The sequence below is a fragment of the Hylaeus anthracinus genome, unplaced genomic scaffold (assembly GCF_026225885.1).
Source record: "Hylaeus anthracinus isolate JK02 unplaced genomic scaffold, UHH_iyHylAnth1.0_haploid 11997, whole genome shotgun sequence".
In the NCBI taxonomy this organism is placed as follows: domain Eukaryota; kingdom Metazoa; phylum Arthropoda; class Insecta; order Hymenoptera; family Colletidae; genus Hylaeus; species Hylaeus anthracinus.
The window spans coordinates 3,185,631-3,193,227 of record NW_026534344.1 but is presented as its reverse complement, the minus strand read 5'-3'; positions in this window follow the sequence as shown (position 1 = coordinate 3,193,227).

Below are 7,597 nucleotides of genomic sequence, written 5' to 3'. Positions count from 1 at the left end.
CGACAGTCCGAGGATTCAGTCCTCGCGTATATTTCGGGGCGAAAAAGATCGTTCTGGCGAGTAACTAAAGAGTAATTAAATTAGTTACTTTACATTTGAAAAATATAGCGCGATTTATTCTCAATGATTATTTATATTCTTGCTAATATCTCTGAAACTTTCGAACTGATTGGAAATCACTGTTGTAGACAGTATTGTATGCTTTTAAAAAAATGTAACAAAAATCCCGCTGAAACAATTTAAACATTTTCATTGACAATTTGGTAGAATTTTACCATGACTGCCGCAAGATGGAAGCACGAACGACTTTACAAAAGGCTGCGACAATCGGTACGTAGTTTTACGAATGACAAGTCGATAACTAGGTCTAACGGGTACAACATTTTCTTACAATTTTTGAAATTATTTTACGGGTTCGAGCATGTTGTCCGATCGATAGAAATCGTTCTCTGAACATGTTTAAGTAACGATATAGCGAACAAGCTCGAATAGAATAGACGAATGCATCGAACGAGATGCAACAATCGAGATTTTGTTGTTCACATACTACAGGTGTGCACTAAAATCGCAAGGTCAGAATCATTTAAGTCAAGTGTGTCCCTCACACTATGCTATTGTTTCCATTTTCTTTTACCGAACCTTAATAATAACTAGCCTTCTCTTATTTATACAATTCATCGACAAAATGGAAGCTCTGCTTATCACTTTCAGCAGTGTTAGGGATTATTTTTTACTCCTGAAACTTGATACACTTCCAAATCTCACCATCGAGGGTCTACGAGTTCCCTTAAGGTATTCGTGCTCGAAACAAACATCAACGAAATGAAAGTTTTTCGTTAAGCGCACTTGTCCAGCACGCCAAGCTCCAAACTCCGTTGAGAATCCATTCGCGACGCACTCGGTCGTTATACGGCTCATTTGCGCGACCGAGGTGGAGTACACCCGCCGCAGGTCAAGCATCGGCTTATAGGTGCATGGAAATTAGTATGCAGCTCAGTGTCGACAGCCCGCAGCAATTACTTCGGGGTACTACGGACATCGTGTACGTATCTTCGTAAAGTTAATGCCGAAATGTTTGGACTCTCGCCGAACGAGTTTCATAACGTTGCTTTAATTTCGGTGGCTGCTGAGACCGATCGTGTACCGTGAAATTCGCCTCGAGACTCGACCTCGGGACAACGATATCTCGATTCAGTTTCACGATCCGATCAGAGGAATTTCGAGTTTCGAAGGGCGAAGGAAGCGAGTGTACTAATTCATTGCAGAGATAAGAAGGTTACTCGTAGATCCACTTTGATCAGGCTACTCGGGGACGGTACTTCGTCACGATTTTACCAACCTGATTTCGCTTCCATCTTTCATACTAACAAAACGACCATTTGAAGTTTGCCCACGTTTCAGGGTCCGAATCGTCACGAGTCGTTATCATTCCTAAACAAGGCTCTTCGGTGCAATTTACTTGTTTCAGAGCGGTGAAAGTGGAATGTAAATTACATCCTGCTGGAAGGAATCGAAATCCTTCCCGTGGAGGCACAGCCGACAAGCGGAATGTCAATGTAGATACGATAGGCTCATCCGTTTCTCCGTTTGTTTGTTGCCGGCACGTAGATACCGGATGCGAGAAGAAAGTTAGCGACCGATTCGGACGACGATGAAAGTGTCGCTTCGATTCCGGATACGACGACCCAGGGTGTCGAGTTTTGCATACAATCGATCGAGATTAGCGCGCAATTAAACGAATCGTACGCGCTTGTTCGTCGATCGTGCCGTCTCGATGACGTCTGACGTTCTATCTTCGCAAAGGACACAATGGACTACAACACGACGGGTTCGATTAGCAACTCGAAGGAATTCTAGATCGACAGTATCAGGATTGTCAGTTGACTCGACAGCGGGATAAGTACCGATTTTTAGCTCTCTTTCAGGTCAGGATATTCGACTCAGGACTCTCGTGAGACGATCATTCGCCATTTCCTCGAGCGGACAGTTGGCCGCGGGCGGCGCTAGTGTCTCGACCCGCATAACTTCCACGTTGTTTGTTCTAGGAGTACAACACACTTGCTATTAGACTTTCGTACCTGGAGGTACGAGTTAAATGGGTTCGTGGACTTGACAATCACAATCTGTAATTTTAAATAGATGTAACGTGCGAATTATAAGGAGCTGCACTCGGTCCAAATTACTCTGTCTATCACGCTATCGATGCAACCGTGTAGTAGGGACGGAGGTATGGATGGTGGCTGTGCGACTGTTATTGTTTGGATTCGCTTTTCCAACGGAGACGCGAATAAGAGCGACGCGGGTTATGGACGAAACATGGAAAGGATTGGAAAGGGGCCGTCGCGTGCCATCACGTATTCTCGTTCCGTGACCCGTACGCACGTATCGCGGTGACGCTTCGGGTCTACGCGTCCTGCACATTCCATTCAATCGCATCGAAAACAACGACGAATTTCACGAAGCGTCTCGCGTTCCGCGCGCTACTCTTCCGCCGACTCGCGTTGCACCGACGTTCGCCTCTAGGCATCCCCCAAAGGATCAACGAAGGCGCGCCTGAGTCGTCGAGAGCTGCCGTTCCTCATAGATTCAGAGACAAGGCGAAAATGGTTTGCAGGACGGTGGTTGTAGTAGCTGAGCATTTAGAAATTGTTCATTCGAGCACGGGGGTTGATGTCAGGGGTAAGCTTAGGTAAATTTTAAGTGACGACCAAAATGACTGGCAACCTCGTATGTCGCGGTTTTGAATAGACGAAGCATCAGCCATAGGCGAGAAGGCACGCGCCTTCGAAGAGAAAAGAATCGGACGGTATTCGCGAGACAGGAAGCGTTTGGCATGCCGGTCGAGGGACGGGGGGAGGTCTGCTGCGACATACCGCATCCATCGGTACGAGGAATCGGCGAGTCGTCAGTGTGTTTCTGGAACTCACGTACCATTCAGACGAGTACGCGCGAACGCTTACCGGTCTAAGCAACTCGCTGGCCGAGACAGTCCAGGCTGCTTCCGCGGCTGACGGACGTTCGAATTAGGAACAGTCGATCGACATCCGGAAACTCCGCCACGAGTCGAAATCGACCGTCGATCGCCCGAAAAATTGGTCTCGATACGCGTCAAACGTGCGTAAATGCATTTGAAAGCGTTCGCTTGTTGCTGAGAGGAGAGGGTTACTCGAATCGGCAAGAACTTATGCGCTAGTCTAATAGATCATCGCGACATAGACTGAAATTATTATTCGGAATGAAAGATCGAAAGTTCTAGTTTCTTGCATTGCCGATAAATTGTGCCGATAAACGAGAGAAATCCCGTTTATCATTGCCGCGCCGGTTATCGCGTCAACGTTAATAAACCACGGCGATTAATAACACGTTTCAACGAGACCTTAGATCGCCTGTAATTGATAGGTATATTGGCGGAGATCTGTCCCGTAAAATCGGTTCGTTCGATCGTTCGCGATTGATTCGTCGCGTCACGTTAGCTATTAGCGATCATCCTCGATCCCTGTTATTCGTCATTCAGCCGGCGATGAAAAACGATTCACGCACGTCGATTTCATTCGGAGCGTTTTAATTGGCGATAAAAGACTTGTACGAAGATCGCGAGAGGATTTTATGACCAGCTCGGGACACGGTCGTGCTCCAACATTGGCAATAACCGAGGAGAGCAGCGATGTTTAATCGCTCAATCCAATCGTTGTTGAATTAATTTTGTGCTTAGGAGATGATCAATTAATTTGATCATTAATGATTGAATTAGTATATGCGTACCTATATGTAAACATTAAAAGGAAGATTAAACAGTCTTATAAAACTGTCTATAAAAATTATTTCCAGAGAGGATGAAACGTGAATAACGAATGTTTGTATTTTTAAGTATTTTTAACCATCAGTCTCAAAAAAAGTGAACGTTAAGCGGTTAACGGACTGCGCCTCGCGTTCCATCTAATGGGTACTCTCTCCTCGTTTAGATGATCGTCGACGTCTTGGTAGCCACGCGTTATTGGGCGCTTACTTTCCTGAGGAACTTTATGCATCTGTTCCGTCATCTTCGCATGGAAAGTCCCCAAAGCTGAGACTTGTTTCGAGTCTGGACTTTCGATTCTCCCCTTGGTAAAAAGGTTCGTCTAGTTTAAGTAGGCGAAAGAAATCAGTACTTCCTGAACTTCTCTTAAGCTTTTGATTCTCGGAAGTGCTATCCTGCTAGATTTATGGCACGACTCGAAAATTTAGCACGTTGCTATCCGTGGTCTCCTTTGGTAAGGAATAAGGCCGAGCTAGATGCTAGGTGCGTGGGTTCCAGGTACCAGAACAGAAATCGAACGGAAACAGAAGCGAGGCCAAGAGGGGTACGAGGACACCGATATTGGGTTAGTTTTTGCAACTGGTTTCTAGTTTCCAACAGTGGTGCAATGAGGCCTGCGCTTCCCGTAGACGATCACCACGTTCCACATTAAACTCGCACCGTGACGCGGCGAGGACGAGGACGAGGACGTAGGATGAAGAAAAAGAAGTCGTTTCCCAGTCGTGGAGCCTCTGCTGTTACGGGAAATTCGATTTACATCCGTAGCGACTATAATCCCAACGAATTGAACCCTTGGTAAAATTAAGGGAATGTCTGGTCGTACACATCGGATCACTTCTACTTGATCGTTTTTTCATTAAAAATTCTTAAGATATCATTTCCTTCACAAAATGAACTTTCCGAATTCAAAGCTTCCCGTCGTCGTTTATTATTGCAATGAAATTCTGTCTACTGCAGGCGGCTTCGACGAGTGTTCTCCGCGTCAATCGACGATACTTCGCGTCCAAATTGCGACGAGATCGATGATGTCGTGTAATACGTTATTTCTAGACGCCATTATCGGCGAAAATACCAACAAAAAGCGTGCAAGGGGTGCGTAGGATAGATTGAACTACAACAGGATGCAACCGGCGCATTCGATCCGCCGCAAATGGCCAGACAACTTTTTCCGCGATTCCCCTAGAAATAAATATAACGCTCTCTCGATTTAGCCGCGTTCGATCGTTTCTCACGAATCGCTTGACGTGTGCCGCTTGAAAATTTCCTCCTGCCTCGGAAACGAGGGAAAACGAACTTCCTCTTCGGCCTGGTAACCGCCAACGCTGAATACAATAACATTAATTAATTATGCTTTATTTCATTCGCGGATAAAAGTTCTTTGATTCGTGCGCCCGTAAATTTGAAAAAATGGATTGGAAAGATGAGGTTACTTTCAAATCAATACAATGGGAGAATAGCTACCAAATGCTTCGATTGTTCTTTTATTTTATTTTTAGATGTGATCCTCATTTGGTTTTAGTTCTTCGAAGGTATGATACACCCTCGTACTGTGTCGTGTCGAGTATTGTTTGTTTGTTTTATATTGATTATTGTATTTATTGTATATCATCCAGTCTTGATTTTTACAAATCAATGGTCTCATCAATCCTTAACTTCTTACATTACATTCTTTACATGATTGTTAGGAGCCATTGGCCCTCCTTTAGCACGGGTACCCCGGGATCGTTAAGCCTATACCGTAGCTACAATCAAACTTTATCAAACATAGCTACAGCCCCTGAGGGCTCGTGTCGAATATCTTCATATCTTCTGAGGTCTGTTTCTCATGAAATCAAGGAGGAAAATTTGTCGTGCATCGTGAATCGTCCATTTTTCCCCGCTATCGCTGGGCCTCTCCGTATCGATACCCACGCAAGAACTCCTAACGGTAAGATAATGGCGCGAACCCATCCCCGCGCATTTAACTTTCATTAAGGTCGACAGGTATGACCTTTTCATCGTGGTTCTCTATCTGCGTGTCAACCCGTTAAGGCATGAAATTTTTCTCACGTTCTCCATCTACCTTTCAGGTCCACGAACGAACGTAACCCTCCTACGAAACTAAAAGCTTCGTAGAAAATCTCCCGTAGCCCCAAACCGTCCTGTACGAACCTAAGATTCGATGCCAAAAGAGAGGGATGTTTGAAACTATTGGAAACGTATTATAAAATATTTTCGATCCATACATACGAAGCAGGAAGCGAGAACTCCTAGAGTTTTTAGATGAATATTTTAAGGGAATTAACGGGGCCACGAACGAAATCGATAGAATTAGCGGAACGATTAGCATAATTACACAATCTAGTAGCAGGATCAGTACAAGAAAGGTTAGTTCCGAATAGCGAGTGTGCTCAAGAATCCCGTTTCGATTATTCTCGTCGTTTTTTAAGAAATTTCCATTCCTGCCCCCTGGAGAAACATTACGTGTATACGCTGTTTAATTAATATATACGTGCCTGCGCCGATTAAGAAGCCAGTCGAGGATGACTTTCGATCATTGACTCGATGTAATGAATATTTATGAACCGACTGATAGGATAAATTTAAGTTTAGAAATGTTGAAAAATGCATTGTTTTGCATAAAATCGATGTGAAAAGAGAAACTTTGGAATATTTGTATTCGGAACCTGTTTAAGTTCACATCGTAAAAACTTGTTTTAGAGGAAACAATGATTAATGTTCATTTCAAAGAAATCTTTATTTCAAGTTAATAATTCCTGGGTGCCTACTTGTGTCCTTCCTGGGTACAGGTAAACGAATAAAAGTTAATCCGTGGATAAAAAAGGGAATTAGCATCGGACGAAGATAGAAGAGGAGCTTCTCCTTCCCTTGGCGAAAAAATTCCTGGCCGTAATGACTTTTTGGCGTGGAAAAAGAGACTATGATCGTCCGAGAATACTTGTTGGAGGAGAGAAATGAGAGAGCGGTATTACCTTTTCCATGCAGCATCCTCCTCCTCCTCTTGCTTCAAGGCTGCTCGTTTCACATTGTTTCGCTGGAGGTACATTTGCAGCCACACCTTTCGAAATCATTCGAGCAAGCCTATCAAAGGAACCAAACGGTTCACTCTTTTAACCATACACAATCCCTTTCCAAACTGCTTCCACAAAAAGTTTGGGGCAGTTAGCTGGGGCACGGAATCGAGGGATGTTTATAATTTTTATTATCTATGAAATAATGCTGTATCGCAAACACATGCTGTATCTAAAGTAGTTCAATCAAAAATATATATTATTAAAGAATTCATTGGTTTCTTAACCCCTCTTAAAAATTAACAAGCACGTTGACACCTGTATGAACTTTTTTCATCGTTTTTGTGCCCCCGATCCGCCACTGAAGTGGGTCCCACATGTTAGGACACGCCCCGTAGGTGCGAACCGGTATCCACTTGCCTTCGGTAACATTGTTGCAAGGACATTTTTTTCCCTGATCGCGCAATTTTTCAGCCTGTCGCGAAACACTCTTTTTCGAAACTCGATCGCTTAATCTCGAGTGAAATCTACGCTGAGCACTGTTTCAGTATTCCACAAGATTCCGTGCGAATCGGTCGCATTCATTTTGGGGTTTCGACCGCCATTTTGCTGGCCCGCGTCGCGGCGCTCTGCTTTTTCATTCTTACGTATCCTTAATCGATCCACTTGACACAAAAGTACATTATACAAGCTATGCTTGCTTTTGTCTTTTGCTAACGTGGCGTGACTCATGAATCTCGACTTCTTTGTATTTTAATGTATATAAACTTGGCTTCTCGTTATTCCCATC